We start from the raw sequence: 19,703 nt of genomic DNA on the forward strand, positions 1-19,703 counted from the left end.
TTATTTATATGCAACACTGTTCTAAACACTTAACATTACATTTTTAAAAATCCAGATTTGTTTTCCACATTTTCCTTACAGTGCACTACATGGTAGCATGAAGAGCTGCATGTGGTCAGCTCAGCATGTATGGCAATGTCCAATTGTTCTAGGCTTGAATAGGTCGAGTTTACATAGTTTACATTCTATTTTATACCTTTCTACACTAGCTCTTATGTAAGTTCATATGTAACATTTATGGATACAATTATCACTAAAATGTCTATCACAATATATAAGATCAGATAATCTTAACATTATCTTACTTTTCTTTCACTGCAAAGAGAGTTATTCTTTTCTTGTGCTCTAAAATTGGAATATTGTGTCATTTGTACTTTATTGTTTGCCTTATATCCAATTTTACACAGGTATTATTGGAGAACAAAAATTTAGTATCCACTTAGGTTCATCTTTAGGAGTTAAGAACATAAAATATCTATCAGTAATAGCAGGATTACTTGTTGAAAGTGGAACAATTTAGAATCAAATGGTGTGATGTGGTGACATGGAAACATATTAATTAATGTGTATAAAATTTGATGTATATATTTACCCCAAAGCGTTGAAATAAATCACTTTACAAAAGTGGTAAAAAATGGTATATAATATGATATTTCAAATTTATATTTTTAAAAATGATTTATTGTTATTTGATTCCATGGTTAGCTTCACTTAGGAAACCTATGAACAGGCCAGGGAAAATTACACTTGAACATTTTTTTTCAATTCTATTTTCTGTCTCAGAGAAAATAACAATTATTTGAAAACCCATGAGGTAATTCAAATGGCAATCTGGGATCATGTTAGATGCATAATAAATTACTGACCATGATATCAAATTTATATGAATTCACAGAATCTTGGAAGGAAGTAAAATAACTCCATGACTGGCTCAATATACAATTTTGAACTAAGCATTTTAAAAACTACAGGGCAAAAATCACTTCCAGATCTTTCAACATTTAGTTGAGCTAGTCAGCCATAATCCTTATATATGATGGCAGAGCCCCAGGAATATTGTCTTTTTTTCCTATTCTCCAGTATGGATGAGAGTTTCTCAAAATGCGATCCTTGAACTGGTACCATCAGCACCACCTGGGAATTTGTTAGAAAAGCAAATTCTCAATCTTAGAAACTTTGGAGGTAGGTTCCAGCAAGCTGTGTTTTAACAAGCCTTCCCAGGTGATTCTGATGCATACTAACATTTCAGAGACAATGCCTTATACAGTATAAAGGGAGATTATTAAAAATTTGTATTTACTAGGCTTCAAAACCCTTTAAGAATCTTCCTTAATATAAGGAGGTAACATTAAAAATATGTAATGTTATCTCAATCTTTAAAATTTTATCAGAACATATCATATGCTAATAATAATAAATGAAAAGGTATATGCATAATCAGCAAAATGCTACTGAGATTCAGTGGGCCGATAAGGATTAGAATTCAGATTTTCTCCCCCTTATTCAGCCTAAATATCCTGTCATATCAGAGCTTTATCAACTATTTACTATGCAACTGTAAATATTCTAGGTACTTTTTCCCTTATGAAAGTTGTACCTGCTTAGTACTTTATATATGAAACTACAGGCTTTTGTCATGATAGCCTGAAAACTTCTTTTGACAGCATTAAAACTCTTAGAAAAGTTTTGAGGGGATATTTGGAGAAATTACAGGTCGCTGCTCCACTTGACTGTGCAGAAAGAAAGGAACATATTCCCAGAGTTGCAACAGAGATTTATGAGCACAGAGGAAATTGAGTGTGAGTGTGTGTACTGGAGGAGAGGTGGTGTCCATGAAGATGATGCAGATGTGGGTGCTGATGGGGTGAAATGTCATACACTTAGCTTTAAGCATTAAGAACTATTACATGCGGTTGAGTCCGCCTGCCGATGCAGGGGACATGGGTTCCTGCCCCGGTCCGGGAAGATCCCATATGCCGGGGAGCGGCTGGGCCCGTGAGACATGGCCGCTGAGCCTGCGCGTCCGGAGCCTGTGCTCCGCAACGGAGAGGCCACAGCAGTGAGAGGCCCGCGTACCGCAAAAAAAAAAAAAAAAAAAAAAAAAAAAAAATATATATATATATATATAAATACTTTACATGTAAAAAATGTAAGTAATTTTCAAGGTCAGGAAAGCAGTGGGAAAGATAGTATTTCTATCAAGTACACTGTCAGGCAGTGAGGAAAGCGATTCCCTTCTAATTGTCCACTTGTTGAATGATGTTGTCAGTTGAAAACTTTTGGAAATAGCACATTTCATACTTATTTCATTTATACAGAAAGTAATAGTTAAGAAGAATCCTACGTAGCTGTTGAGTAGCTCTAAACTTGTATATGATAATTATAAGGCAAGCATTTAAGCTTAAGTAAATGTGTAAGCTAGGGTAAGCAAGTTTTAACTAGCTGAAGTCTATATTCTACATAGCTATGGAATCACTATAAATATTTCAAATCATTTATTTAATCTTTAATACTGTGAAGTCATGAATAACCTCAGAAAGGAAACTAGTGCTCAGAAAGGTCTAATGAATCCCAGGTTTTTGGTCTCTACAATACTCTTTTCATTTACATGACGAATTTAAACTTAAAGAGATGTTAATGAAATATAATTTCTGGAATTCAGCCCTAGCCATATAATTCTATCACATAATAAACCACATAAAGGTCAGTACACATGCAATAAAATGAACTAATACACACATTTGGTACTGTATACATTAGTTTAAAAGTTAAAGCACAAATTGTTAACTTGTTTTGGTGATTTTTTAAATGCTCCTCTGTTCTCTACACCATATGGCATCGAAAATTCCCTTCAGTAATGCTAAAGATTTATTAGACTATTCTTTGAGAAAAATACCAAAGGTTCATGTACAATATGGCAGAAAATATAACAATTCATACAATAATGTGTGAGAATACTATTTCGTATGTCCAAATATGTCCAAAAGTTTTAGGAACCAATTCATGATTATACATTCCCCTAATAAGGAATTATCTAATCTTAGTTAAATATAAAATCGTTAACAAGAATGCAAAACGAGGGCAATCCAAAAATCATGTAGTTCAGGCATGTTCCACTTATTTAGCTACTATGACTTGTCTCAAAGCAAACATTTCACTTAACATCAGCTTGTGGTCACAGTACTAGAAATACTGTGGCGGTTCTAATGAATTTGTATCCCAATCCCACACACATATAAATTACAAATGAGATAAAAAAAAGAATTTGACACAAATATATTGCCTTGGATGCACTGAAGAAATACCAGTTGTGATCATGAATGCAGGGATGATTCCACAAAAACTTAACAAACACTGTAAAATAACTATATAAAGTTAAAATATATTTCATTCACATGGTTTTCAAATCATAAGTTTATGCTAGGAAAAACATGTTACTCTATTATAACTGTATCATATCCATAATTTTATAATGTGCAGAGACCAAATTAGTTAGGAAATCAAACATAATTTATCAAAGAAAAATCATTCTCCAGAATCCTGGAGGGTTATTTCTCTCTCCCCACTCCTTAGCCTTCATTCATGTTTTTGCTAAAGAATTTTAATAGAGAGCTAGAGAACAGGGATACCAGTAAAGAAGTCTACTTCTTTCTTCCTATTTGCACTCTTGTCCTTCACAACATAGAGCTATACCCACATGCAGGATTCTGGACCACAAGATGTACCATTAAGGATGTGCAAATGATTATATCTTTCAGTATAAAACGTTCATCTTTATTTACTTCTTTATTCATTCTCTTTGTCTAATTGATGATCCAGTTCATGCCATATCACACTTGTCCCCAAATTCCACTTCCTTAAATATTTACCTAAAGTAGTTATTGAAAATCAAACATTTATTTGGCAGTTAACAAGTTTATAGCACTCTGATGACAAAGAACAAGAACATATACATTTATTCAATCATCCATCCATTCATTTGTTATTTATTGAATGGAATTTCAACCATTTAATAATGGCTATTATATGTTGGGAATTAGAAAAATGCAAATCACTTGACATCTAGGTATGTGGCTTTGAGACTTTAGTTTTGTGTGGCCAGTAATAAAGGAACAAAGAGGTGCATTTACTTTTTATTCAAGCCCTAGATATAGAGGTATGTGGAAATGTGTCTTATTTTAGCTGAATGCTTGAAGGACAGTTTGTCTACGCACTTAACACGTTGTTTTATTTATAAATATGCTTTGATTCTTTAATAGCCATGCAATGACTTAATAAACTCTATGTATATAATTTCAGGCTACTTCCTGTGCACAATTTGGAAACTGTCCCCATACATATCATAAATACTCATGTGAAGTAAGTAGCAATACTAACACATGGGAGGAGTAAAAGCATTCATGAAACATGCCACAAAATTAATCACAATACTGCTATTATCCTCTCTAATGAAATTATCTTATTAAATTAAGTACGGAAGCTACACGACAAGCTGAATTGCACAATGTGCACTGAGGCCGCACCTCTCTTCCCTAGCTTGTGTTCACATTCATCTTTTTCTTCTTCTGTCCCTATTGTTCACTGTAAGAGCCCTCTTTCACCTTTCCCACCCAAATAAGGCTTTTTTCCTACGGTTTAGTAGAAAAAACAGTAAACAGTAGAGAGAAAAACAAAACAAATACCATGAGATCTCCAAAAAGACTGGTGTGTCCTTGATTTTTCCTTCATGAAGAATTTAGAGGAGAAAAGGTTTACATTTATGTGTAAGAGTCAATTAAAGTAATATAATATAAAACAAAGTGTAACAATCTTAAAATTATTTTCTTAGCTCCTGAAGAATTAGGAATCCTACTCAGGTGGCCACCCCAACTCTATACTTAGTAGCTTTCTGTCACCAGAAAATCAAGTTTATCATCTTAGAGAGCATGTAGTCCTGAAGTCCTTTTCATGAACACACCCTTACTTTTGGACTTCCAGATTGCAAGATGCCTTGTTAACCAGGTAGAGAGAACTCCAGGAATTCTCTGATAGGTATGCTTTTGCTGTGTTAATGCTACCATTAGACTTGATTGCCATTTAAATTCAAGTCTTAAGTTATTTAGCTGATGGTAATATGGTCTAGCTTCTCATTTGCCTTCCTCATTTTGCCATTTTACACTTTTACTACACCTGCTTCTTTTAAAAGTGTATGTTGGCCATCATCAAAAAATCTAGAAACAATAAGTGCTGGAGAGGGTGTGGAGAAAAGGGAACCCTCTTGCACTGCTGGTGGGAATGTGAATTGGTACAGCCACTATGGAGAACAGTACAGAGGTTCCTTAAAAAACTACAAATAGAACTACCATATGACCCAGCAATCCCACTACTGGGCACATACCCTGAGAAAACCATAATTCAAAAAGAGTCATGTACCAAAATGTTCATTGCAGCTCTATTTACAATAGCCAGGAGATGGAAACAACCTAAGTGTCCATCATCGGATGAATGGATAAAGAAGATGTGGCACACATATACAATGGAATATTACTCAGCCATAAGAAGAAATGAAATTGAGTTATTTGTAGTAAGGTGGATGGACCTAGAGTCTGTCATACAGAGTGAAGTAAGTCAGAAAGAGAAAGACAAAAACCGTATGCTAACACATACATATGGAATATAAGAAAAAAAAATGTCATGAAGAACCTAGGGGTAAGATGGGAATAAAGACACAGACCTACTAGAGAATGGACTTGAGGATATGGGGAGGCGGAAGGGTAAGCTGTGACAAAGTGAGAGAGAGGCATGGACATATATACACTACCAAACGTAAAATAGATAGCTAGTGGGAAGCAGCTGCATAGCACAGGGAGATCAGCTCAGTGCTTTGTGACCGCCTGGAGGGGTGGGATAGGGAGGGTGGGAGGGAGGGAGACGCAAGAGGGAGGAGATATGGGAACATATGTATATGTATAACTGATTCATTTTGTTATAAAGCAGAAACTAACACACCATTGTAAAGCAATTATACTCCAATAAAGATGTAAAAAAAAAAACCAAAAACGTGTATGTTAGCAGTGTAGTTGGGGAACATTTGCTTCAATGTGGTAATTACACATCGCTTTTACATTTATCCTGTTGGCCCTTAATTAATTTAAAGGTGTTCAAAACATATTCATCATTTAATTTGTTGTTTAAAATGCCTCCTGTTCTTTCCCCGTTAATACCTTGATAGATTATTTTCCTTGTTTTCTGACTTCATTGATTTAAAGCCTCATAACTGTAAATTATACCCACAAAGACACCCATACATATATTTGAAAACAAGGAGAGGAAAGATTGTGGCTTCCGGAATATCAGTAATATTTCACATTCATTTTTTAACGAAATAATTTCTTTGAAATTTCTAAACCAAATAATGTCATTCTTTCTACACACAAAGTTCTTCTGTGATAGCCAGCTTCCACGATGCTCCCCCCCCCCCCCAGTAATTCTTGCCTCCGGGTATTCCCCTGTGTATTCCCCTCCCACAGTGAATAGGACTGATCTACATAACCAACAGGATACTGCAGAAATGACAGTTTGACTCCTGATGCTTGGTCATAAAAGACATTGCAGCTTCTACTTTCCTCTTTCTTGAATCACTTGCTCTGGGGTGGCAGGGTTTCTCAACTTCAGCACTATTGATTTTCGGCTGAATAACTCTTTGTTGTGAGTGACTGTCCTGTGCATTGCAGAATGTTTAGCAGTATCCCTGGCCTCAACCAGTAGATGCTTGTAGCACTCCTGTCCAAGTTGCAGCAACCGAAATTATAGCCAGACACTGCCAAATGTTTCCTGAGGGACAAAATCACCCTCAGGGGTAAGTCAGTTGCCATGTTGTGAGGACACTCAAACAACCAATGGAGAGATCCACCTGGCAAGGAACTGAGGCCTCCTGCCAATAACCAGGACTTCTAGTTAGGCATGTGAGTAAGCCACTTTGCAAGTGGATATACTAGCACCAGTCAAGTTTTCAAATGACTGCAACCCCAGTGAATATACCAGTACCAGACAAGCTTTCAAATGACTAACCTCAGTTGACAACTTGATTGCAACCACAGGAGACTCTTAGCCAGATCCACCCAAGTAATCTACTCTCAAATTCATGACCCACAGAAACTGTGTGAGATAAGGGTTTGTTGTCTGAAGTCACTAAATTTGGGGATATTTTGTGAGGCAGCAATACTGAATCCATCCTCTAAAAGAGAAGACTGTAGCCAATATATGTTAAGTTCTTATATGATTCCAAAGCATTTTTTACCAAGACCTCACTTTGACTCCTGGAAAAATACTTGTTCCTCATTCTTCAACCATAATATGTGAATACATTTCATGAATCTTCCTCAGTTTTATGTATTTTGAGAGCTAGTTGTCATTCTTTTCTCCTTTTTCTTTCCTTCTCTTTTAATATTTCCTCTCCCTTCTCTTGAACATTTCTAACTCAGCTTTTGAGACTTTAATTTTAGATAAACTCTCTATCTAACTGCTACTTTTTATTTTCAAAACGTTCTAAAAATAAACTGTAGAAATATAGTTTCTGTACATTTACTTAGAAGAGTGTCATATGGGAAGATCTTTAGCTCACAATACCAAATGAAAACCCACTCACAGAAATTCTGCAGAGTAAATTTTCTGAACTATTTGAGAAGGAGAAGAACAGGAGGAATACAAGTGTCAACAATAATATTTGATGAGAACAGTGATAACACGAAACAGTATAAAGTGTATGGTGTTTCAGATTCACCTTTGTTTAACCTCTGGTCCCTGGACAGCTTCAAATTCCTAATAATAATTGTTATTTTGTCCTGTGGTATTCATTACATCTGGATGACTGCTATTATCTTTTAAAATGATTTACAGTTCTTCTACCAAGAGGCTAAAAGAAAGCACAGAGCAGTAAGAGTTGATGTTAATAATCATACCAGTTCCTTTTATTAAACTCTAAATGTAAATCTCCAAAAGCTTTTAGAAAATGCTTTTAGAGAAATTAGAGTTGGTCATTCCGTGTACAAGAAGAATTAAGTGTTTTCTTGGCACCACCTGACCAGCCCTTAAACTAATAATTAGAAAGCATTGGTCACTGTTACTTTTCTGTTAGCTCCACTTGAATATATGTGAAAAAAACCCCAAGAACTCCAAAGTTATCAGATGTTGGAATGGATTCACATGCAAAAAAGCAGAAGTCCTCAGAGCAATACATGAAATTTAAGGAAGTAGAAGCCACACTGATCAAATTCTACTACCACCTCTGTGGTGGGGATGGTACTTCTACCTGTACCTGAATGTACAGAACCAACCTCTCTACCTCAATCTACAAAAGGAATTAACACCAAAAGAACAGCAGAACAATATAAACAACACCAATACAAATGAGTGTAGACTCTTTGTCCCACTGGGGTCACATAAAGCAGAGGTAGTTATATCACATGGAGGCCTATTATTCAGGGGGAGGAAACACTCATAAAACTGTGAAAAGAATGAGTTGATCTTGCAACAAAACAAAATAGAATACTGAGAGGGCTAAAAAAAATTCCTTAAAAAATATCTGGGGATTCAATCTTTTAGGGATTTAAATTTTTGAAGATCCTGGGAAAAGTTTGGTCTGGTTACAAGCAGATAGATCATCTTTATTTACTTATTAAAAAAATTTTTTTTTCAACATCTTTATTGGAGTATAATTGCTCTACAATGATGCATTAGCTTCTGCTGTATAACAAAGTGAATCAGCCATATGCATACACATATCCCCATATCCCCTCCCTCTCACGTCTCCCTCCCACCCTCCCTATCCCACCCCTCTATGTGGTCACAAAGCACCGAGCTGAACTCCCTGTGCTATGCAGCCGCTTCCAACCATTCATTCTACATTTGGTAGTGTATATATGTCCATGCCACTCTCTCACCTTGTCCCACCCCACGCTTTCCCCTCCCCGTAGATCATCTTTAAATAGCCAACCCAGGAGAAAAAAGGAGAATAAATAGAAGGCACAGTCATACGTAAGTCATTTAATACTAACTCTAACTAATTAAATCCAAGTCCTCATTTCCAATTCCCCCACATGCATGTATAGGTTCTAATGGGCACAAATCCCCAACAGTCTGGTGACCCCACTCTGACTGTTTCATGTTTAATACAGTTATGACAGTTAACCACTGTATGGGTGTATTTTGGGGAGACTTGAGAAAGGGCCAAATCGTCTAAGGTACAGAACTCTGGGGAAGGATGGACGTGCACACGTGTGTCTGGGCGTATGAGTATGTGTGTGTGCAATGGATTTGACAGTGAATGAAACATAAAGCAAGAAGGTTAGGGAAGACTAAGGCAGCACCCTATTATTAGTGACTATAACAATCATCCCACTGTATTTCATTTTATTGCATTAGTTGTTTTCCTGAATTGTTGATGGCAAAATAATCAGATTTTAAATAGATTAAGAAGACCTTACTCTTCAAAGGGACCTTTACGGATTAGCTGAGTACTCCCACTCTTTACAGTACAACTTACTTGGGGGTAGGCATTAGTATATTAATTGTCTTTTATTACCCACATATACTTTGAATAGAAAAAATACTAAATATTAACTAATATATAATTACATGGACAGTTAAGTTTAATCACTGACTAACTCTTGATAATTCTGTTTCTTCCTCTTTTTTTTCATAAAGTATTTTAAAAATTCTTACATCTACATACAATGCAAATGTCATTTTGACTAGTGAATATCAAAATAGGAGCATATGCACCACCATAAGGTTTCCCTCCATATTTGAATCTCTTCAAATGAATTCCCACCACTTGAATTTCAGGGTTCTTCCCAGTCTTCAGAACTTTGCTCCTTTTTCTTTTTGCCCTTAGGGTTGAAGCCTTGACAACTCTGGGACTCACTGATTTCTCCTCAGAGATGTCACCTAACAGAGTCACTGTTAGGAACTTCTTAGTGACAGGCTTCCTATTAATTTTTTTAAATGTTATGTATGTATGTATGTCTATGTTGGGTCTTTGCTGCTGCATGGGGGCACAACTCTTTGTTGCGGTGCGTGGGCTTCTCATTGCGGTGGCTTCTCTTGTGGTGGAGCACGGGCACTAGGCACGCGGGCTTCAGTAGTTGTGGTGCGCAGGCTCAGTAGCTCTGGCTCGCGGACTCTGGAGCACGGGCTCAGTAGTTGTGGCGAACGGGCTTAGTTGCTCCGCGGCATGTGGTATCTTCCCGGACCAAGGCTCGAACCCGTGTCCCCTGCATTGGCAGGCAGATTCTTAACCACTGCGCCACCAGGGAAGCCCCTTCCTATTAATTTGACCTGAAACTTTACTAGGTCAGGACATCCAAACTACAACTCTTTTTCACTCCATTCATTGCAGAGGACAAGGGGCAGTCATTGAAAACAAAGGATTAAAAGTCCAAAGATAAGTAAAAATAAAACGTAAATGCAAAACTCATTTCTCTCACTCCCACTTATCTTAACCCAGAGCAATTTTCACCCGTCAGATTAAGAGCAGTATTAGTGATCTTCCTTTCTGAATATAGATTTAGAAGAGTTGTCCTATTTGCCCTGGTCTTTTTTTTTTTTCTCATGTGATAGGTTTATTCTTTAATTTGTTCCATAAGCATCTTTTTAGAAATTATTCCCAACTGTGCTAGTCATGGGGGAGAAGGAATTTATATTCCAGTTGGTGAAGCAATATATAGACACTAAACGACACAACAGTTTAAGGCTATGGAAGCTGCTAGAAAATTGTAATACAGTTAGTTAACTCTTGAACAACTTGGGGTTTGAGGCAGTGACCCCTTTGCACAGTCGAAAATCTGAGTATAACTTTTGACTCCCCCAAAACTTAACTACTAACAGCCTACTGTTGACTGGAAGCCTTACAGATAACATAAACAGTTGATTAACACATATTTTGTATGTATATACATATACATTTGTATGTATATGTATATATGTATATCTACATATATTTGTATGCATTCATGACATACCTAACTTTTTCTTAATTTCTTCAGTATTTCTAGGCTATGCAGTTTGTCTGCAAGTTTTTTCAAATTGTCACAAATCTCCAAAAAACTTTCCAATGTATTTGTTGAAAAAAACCTTTGCATAAGTGGACCCATGCAGTTCAAACCCACGTTGTTTAAAGGCCAACTACATTTAAAGAAATATGATTGTGATTAATCTAAAAGAGTGTCATGAAAGAAATTCTTCTGAAAAAAACCTGTATTTTATTTAGTCTAGATTATTTAGACCAAACTTTGTCACAAATGTGGTTGATTCACTAGTCTAGGACTGGGATTTGGATTTTGGATCTTAGATATTTAATTTAAATGCAATTTTCAGAACTTTTTCAAAAGGTTATCATTTCCTTATTCTGTTGATCCTGACACCTCATTTTCTGAAGAGTTTGAAAACACAGAAAGGTGTCAAGGGCATGAGCTCTTAGAACACTTAGTCCTATAAAATTTGCTACTTGGGATTAGATGATTATTACCAGAAATAAAGATTATTTTCCCTTCCCTGAGATATTCATCAAAAGCAATTATTTTCTAATTGTGACTGACAAAGTATTTTTTTCCTTTTTCCTTTTCTCCTAATTAACTTATTAGAGAGTTAATAAAACAAAAGGCATGGTATATGCCTAATTGAATACAAAAATTATGCAATTTTTACCTGGGAACTTCTCCCCACTCCAAAAGAAATGCTGATTTTATAAAGCCATTTTGTCATCAAGAGAGCTAGTTTCAGGACTTCCCTGGTGGCTCAGTGGTTAAGAATCCACTTGCCCAATGCAGGGGACATGGGTTCGAGCCCTGGTCCGGGAAGATCCCACATGCCGTGGAGCAACTAAGCCTGTGCACCACTACTGAGCCTGCGCTCTAGAGCCCACGAGCCACAACTACTGAGCCCGTGAGCCACAACTACTGAAGACTGTGCACCTAGAGCCTGTGCTCCACAATAAGAGAAGAAGCCACCGCAATGAGAAGCCCGTGAACCGCAACGAAGAGTAGCCCTGGCTCGCCGCAACGAAGAGTAGCCCTGGCTCGCCGCAACTAGAGAAAGCCTGCATGCAGCCTCAATGCAGCCAGAAATAAATATATAAATAAATAAATTTACATTAAAAAAAGAGAGCTAGTTCCAAAGAAGAAATAAATGCTAATAATTCTGTACACTATTGTTACATAAATATTTGGGGAGAGTCAATTAAATATCATAAAATATATAAAAGTACATTTAGTAAGCTTAATAATCCATATACTATTTAAAATAATTTGAATACTTTTTTATCTGTTCATTTTTAATGCTGATTTTCTAATACTATTCAATTTACTCCCTGACAGCTAAACTTTACAAGTTACAAAAGCATCCTCATACATTTTGTCTTACTTTAAGTCTCACAGCAAGAGTGTGAGATATTATCAATCTCACTTCACAGATAAAGAAACTGAAGTTAGAGATATTCAAAGATTTGCCAATAGTCATAACTTCATTAAGCTTCGGACTCAAACCCAAGTCACTGGGCCATTAAGTCTAGGCAACTTTTCAGAGCTGCCTCTTATCTAAATGCCAACAGGGAAAAAATTGTTGAGCAATTTCTATGAAAAATCAGACTAATAACTGAAATCTCGCAGTTTCTTCTTAATTCTGAAGAGATTTTTATACCTCATTATGATAGGGATCATTAAGAGCTCAATTTGGATAATATTAATCTGGGCCCCTGCAAAAAATTTATAATATCATATCATGAAATATTTTAACAAAATAGCTACAAGTAAATTCCAAATGTATTCATGTATCTAAATTATATATCAAAAGAGTACATATTTCAAGTAAATGCCATAAACATCCTCAACACTATTATTTAAGTGGACTTATTTTATTTCAACATAAAACATATGTCAATTTATATATATCCAAATGCTGCCAAGTCATTTAGAGAGGAACTAATATTACAAGAAATGAAAGAGAGGATGGAAAAGACCTTTAGCCCACCTAATGGCCTGACCAACGGCTATGAATCCATCCCAGGTTTATTTCAAATGAGTTGTGTCAAAGGTAACCCACAGGCCATTTTATAGTGATTTATAGCTGATGTCTCCAAATATCCTTTTATTTTAATGATAATCTCGATAGAGTCATTGAGGCATTCTTTGTCTTCATGGCAGTGACCAGGAGGGAACTGACGTCTTTAAAAAATTCTAAGGGTTGAGGATTATTTATATAGAATGGCAGTTAAGGCCAGTTTTTATGTTGTACCCTGGAGACAAAATAATTTTTTCTCAACATATTGAAGATGTTTAGCTTGATTATATATTCTGCCTATCATTGTTATAATATTAAATTGAAGGTATAGTCCAAAGAAAATTCAATAAACATGAAAAGGCTTAGAATTGAGCATCAGGTAAGAGTCTGATTTTAACTATAATGATCTCAAATTTGTATTAAGGCTCTCACAGCATAATGATTCTTAAGTGTCTGTATTGAGTTAAGCATGTCGTGAAGCATGAGGAATTGCAAGATTGATTTATCAGATATTCATTTAAGAAATAGTCAATTAAAATAATGCGTAGTGAAACTCAGCTGTAATGCCTCCTGTTTAATTTTTCCCAACCCATAACATTAAGAGAATAATACATTCCACAGTCTGGATGGCATAAAAGATTTCATATAGCAATTGTAATGATATCATTACATAAGAGTTTTGATGATATCTTTTAAACTGAACTAAGGAGAAAGAATGAGTGCATTTACCTTAGATTCGACTTTATTTTGAATGTTGCTTTAGGTCATTAGATTGCCAAATAAAATGAATCTGCATTCTTGATTACTGTAGTAAAGAATGGAATATATATATGTTTATATATAATATCAATAATGTTTATATATAATATAAGCAAATGAATGTATAGGTGAACTATTTCTCTGCCGTACTTGAGTAGATTGATTAGCCTAAAAGAGAAGCAGAGAAAGATAATCTTACAAAAGTAAGAGAGAAAAATTTTAAATTTCCCTCCTAAGACTTTACTTGAACTGTCAGTTAAACAATATAACAAAAGTAGCTTATATTAGTATAAGCCTATGCCTTTCATTTCTTTTTTGCTCTCTTTTTTTTTTTTTTCTGTACGTGGGCCTCTCACGGTTGTGGCCTCTCCCGTTGCGGAGCACAGGCTCCAGACGCGCAGGCTCACCACTGCGCCACCAGGGAAGCCCTCTGCACACTCTCAATCTGTCAACATACAGAAGGGAGGCCATTCACTTGAAGATGTACTCATAGTAAACAAACTCATGAGGCTAATATATAAGTCAGAATGTCAATTAATTAATTTAGACCTGACCAAAATATTGCTGAATTTTTTAAGGTATTCTTCTTTTAATTTCAAGATACCTCGAAATGCAAATTTCACTATCAGAATCAGGGCCGAAGAAGTAGTGAGTATAGTTGGCCCTCCGTATCCCTGGGTTCCACATCCACGGACTCAACCAACTGCAGTTGATACAGAGGGCCAACTGTACTACACCATTTCACATAGGGGGCTCGAACATCCGTGGATTTTGGTATCCAAGGAGGTCCTGGAACTAATCCCCTGTGGATACCAAGGGATGACTGTACTTCACTCAGACCATAGTAAGGACTAGTAGATTATGTATGCTTCATTACATACGATGTCTCTTGAATGATCAGAACACTCATATTTCCTAAATCCAGTGTATCTCACCTAGACTGACAGGATAAACAATAACAAACCTTACTTTTAGGTTCCATAACCTTTCTGTGCATATGGTCTTTCTACATAGTACAACAGCACTGTTTTACTTTTCTTAGGTACAACTGTATTCCCCTCACGCTGCATTGAGATTATCCTCAAGCCCAGGATCTTTGATGCTTCTATGTAAGGGGTCCCAAACTCAGTCATATTTTTGAACATAGTATCTTGGCTTACTTCCACAGATGGCTCGTTTATTTGTTTGTTTGTTTATTCTTCTAAAAGAACTAGAGCAATGATTATATGTCAAGCATTACACCGGATGCTAAGGATGAATAAGATATACTCCCTACCATCAAGGGATTCAGAGTCATACAAGGGAAGGCAAGTGCAGTTATACAGGTGCTGTGATGCTATACAAGGAGTACATGTCTATGTAGTGTGGTCACATATGATGGAATAGCCAATTCCACATAGAGGTGACAGTGGACATATGTCTTATGAGTTGGTGCCAGGCAAGAGGGAAAAGTGGAATGAAGAGGGCAAAAGCATTCCAGAGAGGTAGAGTGGCACAAACATAGGCAAAAAGAGGTGAAATAACATGATACATGAGGAAGTGATTCCATTTGGAGCACAAATTGCTGAGATTGGGAGAAAAGTAGAATAACTTAGGCTAGTGAGGTAAGTGGGGCTAGATTAGAGAATGCCAAGGGAAGATGGTTAGACTTCCTCTTTTAGACATTTTTATCTTTACATTTTCATTCTTCTTAAGTTCACTCCCAAAGCTCTAGAGATGCATTACTATAAACCTTATTTCTTTAAAGTTCAGATGAACTCCCACACTCTACTCTTCCATTCCTACACGTCTTTGCACAGGTTGTCTCATTTTCCTTCAAAAACCATGTAAATGGCACACCTTCTGGAAGCCTTTCCTTATCTTCCTATTTCTCCCCAGGTTGTGTTGAGAACTTTTTTCCGTTTCTCCGTATTATTCTTCGATTATTACTTAGCCCACAGTATTTTAATTGTTAGTTTATTTGCTGCCTTCCCCATTACACTGTACAGTGTTAATTATTGTTCTTTTTTATTCTACCAGTGTCCAGTATATTATAGGTGCTAAAAAGGTGTTTATTGAACAAACCTCAGTATTGACATCTTCTAAGAGTGACTCTAAGAAGCTTCATCTATGAATAACATAGTCATTACATGATATTTTAAAAATTATGTAAACCAGTGAACAAACATATAGCATTGTTTCAAGCAAAATGTCAAGTCTATTGATATATCTCTTTCCGAAGGCAGACATTCTTATTCCTATTTTCCCACTAGAAGATATCTCATTTAGGATAAATCATATTTTATTAACTGTGCATTCTAAGTGGATCTTGTTTTTAAAAATAGAATTCATGGGCTTCCCTGGTGGCGCAGTGGTTGAGAGTCCGCCTGCCGATGCAGGGGACACGGGTTCGTGCCCCGGTCCGGGAAGATCCCACATGCCGCGGAGCGGCTGGGCCCGTGAGCCATGGCTGCTGAGCCTGCTCATCTGGAGCCTGTGCTCTGCAACGGGAGAGGCCACAACAGTGAGAGGCCCGCGTACAGCAAAAAAAAAAAATAAATAAATAAAAAAAAATAAATAAATAAAATAAAATAAAAAAAATAAAAATAAAAATAGAATTCATTTCAAAGTACATTTTGAAAGAATATTTTTAAAAACTTTAAAAAATATTTCTTTTTGTCTCATTAAACTCCTTAATGTTTTATTTAAGATGCCCAGAATTCTAGAACATAACTTGGTTACACCAAAGGCCCAAAAGTTCACCTGACAATAGCTAAGAATATATGACTGAAATAATAACAGAAAACGTATACAGATACATGATCTTAGATAATGTTGTATTAATATATTTAATTGCAAAACTAGACATATAGTGAAGACTATATCACAGATAGTGATAACTAAGGTTTCAATTCATATTAAGATTGAGTAGTATAATATAAACATTTAATCTAGTAAACATTTATCGACTGCATATTATGGGGCAGCCACTTAAAATTCAATGGGTAAAGAAAGTGTTTGTAATATGATTAATCTTATGGAATTGATCTTTCCTTCATTTAGTTTGTTGCAAGTCCATAAATTATGGTCCCAGATACAACAGATCAGAATTCCAGCTCACTGCAACTCTGTGTATGCTAATAGAAAAAGACAAGCAAAACCAAATCAAACAAAAACTACCAAGAGGTTCTCTTAAAATTGTATCAGAACCATCATTTTTTAGATAAATGACAGCACTATCTGCATAAAAACCGGTGCTAAAAATTCCATCACTTGACGCAAAATTTTTGTCTTGCCCTGTATTTATATAGGGTTGACCTGAATATTGAGCTCCCGCAGACTTAAAATGAAACTTTGATCCTCAAAAGAGTTACACGGAGAAGTATAGAAAACAAAAATCTGTACCTATTTAAGGACATTCCTACTGCTGTCATAATGCTTTTGTACATACTTCACAACAGCATTTTTTCCTTATGTTATTTTAAGTACTACTGGAAATACCACAAGAGAAAATTTTTTGCAGTACTTCATCCTTTCTATTTTTGGTCTCAATTTCTTTTTCTCCTATTATGAAATATCTACACTGCCAAAAGTCATCAAAATTGCACAACAAACCATAATAGCTCAAATTATATAATAAACTAGAAAAAATAAGATTCTTTGGTTATTGAAAGGCCCAATTTAAATGAAGGTCTCATATGGAATCTCAGTACTGATAACTGGTCTTGCAAAGAAATCTAACAGAGCTTTAATAAAAAATATTTTGTGGTTTTATGAAAATGTAAGGTTTCTAGTCTTTTCTGGTATTGGCAAACAATTTGGGGGAATATACTGTTTTTTCTATTTAAGTATACTTTTTTTTCTTTCATATTATTTTGGTAATGTAAAACCTGTAAAGTAAGAATTCTGGTCTTCATTCTGCTCTAAATTTAGAGATCTCATCCTTATTCTTCTGAAAAACCAAAATCATAAAGGATGAACGGTTGGGTTCTGTAAAAGTCACCCTATGGAATCAGCTAGTCCATAGTTGGAAGTACGAGTGCTAAAAGCTGTGGGATATTGCAATTGTAAGTCCTGAAGCTCACAAAGGGAGGGGGATAGAATTCTAAGAAGCATCCAATTATATTATCTACAAGGAGGTCCAGGACTAGGAAAGGGGTACATTCTTCCCTTGAGAACCTGAGGACACCTAAGTACGTGATTCAGGTTAAGGAAAATTGCTAGCTTTTCATATTTAGACACTTGCATTTTTAGACATGTTGCTTTCCAAGCAGCATTCTGTTAAACAAGTTCTTAGCAATATTCAATATTCTGAGTCATTAAGAATGTACTTTTCAAATTTAATATTTATGATTAAAATTTTCGTGAGCAAAATTCTGATTTCAGTATAGAAAAAATTTCAAATCTACTTTCAAGTAAAATAAGAGAATTCTAAGATTGTTCCCTATTTCAAAAAAAACAAAACAAAAACAAGAGCTGTTCTATATTTTGAATCCTATTCTGTATCCCCCTGTTCTCCAACTTGAAGATACGTGAGATAAGGAATGTATGCTTGCAAGCTCCTCTGATCATATTAAGTAGACTCTAGACCAGCAGTCCCCAACCTTTTTGGCACCAGGGACCGGTCTCATGGAAGACAATTTTTCCACAGACAGGGGTTGGGGGGATGGTTCAGGTGGTAACGCGAGTGATGGGGAGCGATGGGGAGCGGCAGATGCAGCTTCATTAGCTCGCCCGCAGCTCACTTCCTGCTTTGCGGCCCGGTTCCTAACAGGCCACAGATTGATACCAGTCCGCAGCCCGGGGTTTGGGGACCCCTGCTCTAGACAATAATTCACAGTCAATGTGAATTACACCACGCACTGTGCATATGATGAAGGCATTTTTTTCCCCCACATTTAATACTAATCAAGTTACATATTTTCTTTTCTGGTCTTTGTTCAAAAAACTATAATTAAGAATGACTGTGTTCTTTAGTTGATTATTAGAAGAAATGAGAAACTGCAAGAATGATGATGGAGTTCACTATTTTATAACTTTTTGGACAGCTCTGGATTAAAATAGTCTCTCTTTCTCCTTAAGTTAACTTTGTGCAATTAATGCCACTACCATATTGTATGTGCATGAGAAAATGTGAGAAGAGGTATAACTAAAAAGGAATCCTTCTTCATGGAATATAATACAACAAAATAGATACATTAGAACTTTGTATATAAACTCAATATAAGTAAAACAAATAGGATTTTAAATGCATTGTGAATGTACATGCTTAAATAAATCATATAATGAGTTTTAACAAGAAAATAATCACATTATTTATAGAAGTTTTAATAAGCTTTATAAAAGCTTTTTTTAAGTGGGTGGCATTGCATGTTTGTTTATATGACAAAAAGTGTGACTTTAATAAAGCTTGTAACTGGAGGAAGGGAGAAGGGAAGAGGGGAGGAGAGGGAGGGACAGATGGAGGAAAGGAGACAGGGAGAGACAGGCAGTAAGAGAGAGAATGTGTGGCTGATTTTGAAAGAATGTTGTCCTCTCAAAGCAAGTTTATCCCAATGATGAAAATAACGCTCTTCATAATTTTAAAACTGCCCTGTTGTAATTGTTTTGAGACTATAGCACATTTTTCACTGATTTTTTTTAAAAGATAGCTAAAAGTCTGTTGCACTTGAATCACACTGGGTTATAAAGTTTTGGGTAAAAATCAAAAATTAAAAAAAACATGTCAAAAGTAAAAATCTGATTAGAAATTAGGGTCTGTTTTCTCATGTGACTTGTAAACCTACTCACAAAAGAGATCAAGTAAAATAAGAATTCTAAAACTCTTATCAACACTAGTATATAGCAATTATAATTTTTTAAGATGACTTTTTAAAAACCAATACTTAGGTGTTAGTACCAAAATATCACTCCAAAAATTCAACCCTGCA

General features: G+C 35.7%; 1 protein-coding gene across 7 annotated transcripts in view; it reads right to left on the minus strand.

Moving 5' to 3' along the window:
• SOX5 (SRY-box transcription factor 5) overlaps positions 1-19,703 on the minus strand; it is a 991,426-nt gene that overhangs the window by 40,802 nt on the left and 930,921 nt on the right. The gene's annotated exons all lie outside the window — the stretch shown is intronic.

Source organism: Pseudorca crassidens, chromosome 11 (assembly GCF_039906515.1).
Source record: "Pseudorca crassidens isolate mPseCra1 chromosome 11, mPseCra1.hap1, whole genome shotgun sequence".
Classification (NCBI taxonomy): Eukaryota; Metazoa; Chordata; class Mammalia; order Artiodactyla; family Delphinidae; genus Pseudorca; species Pseudorca crassidens.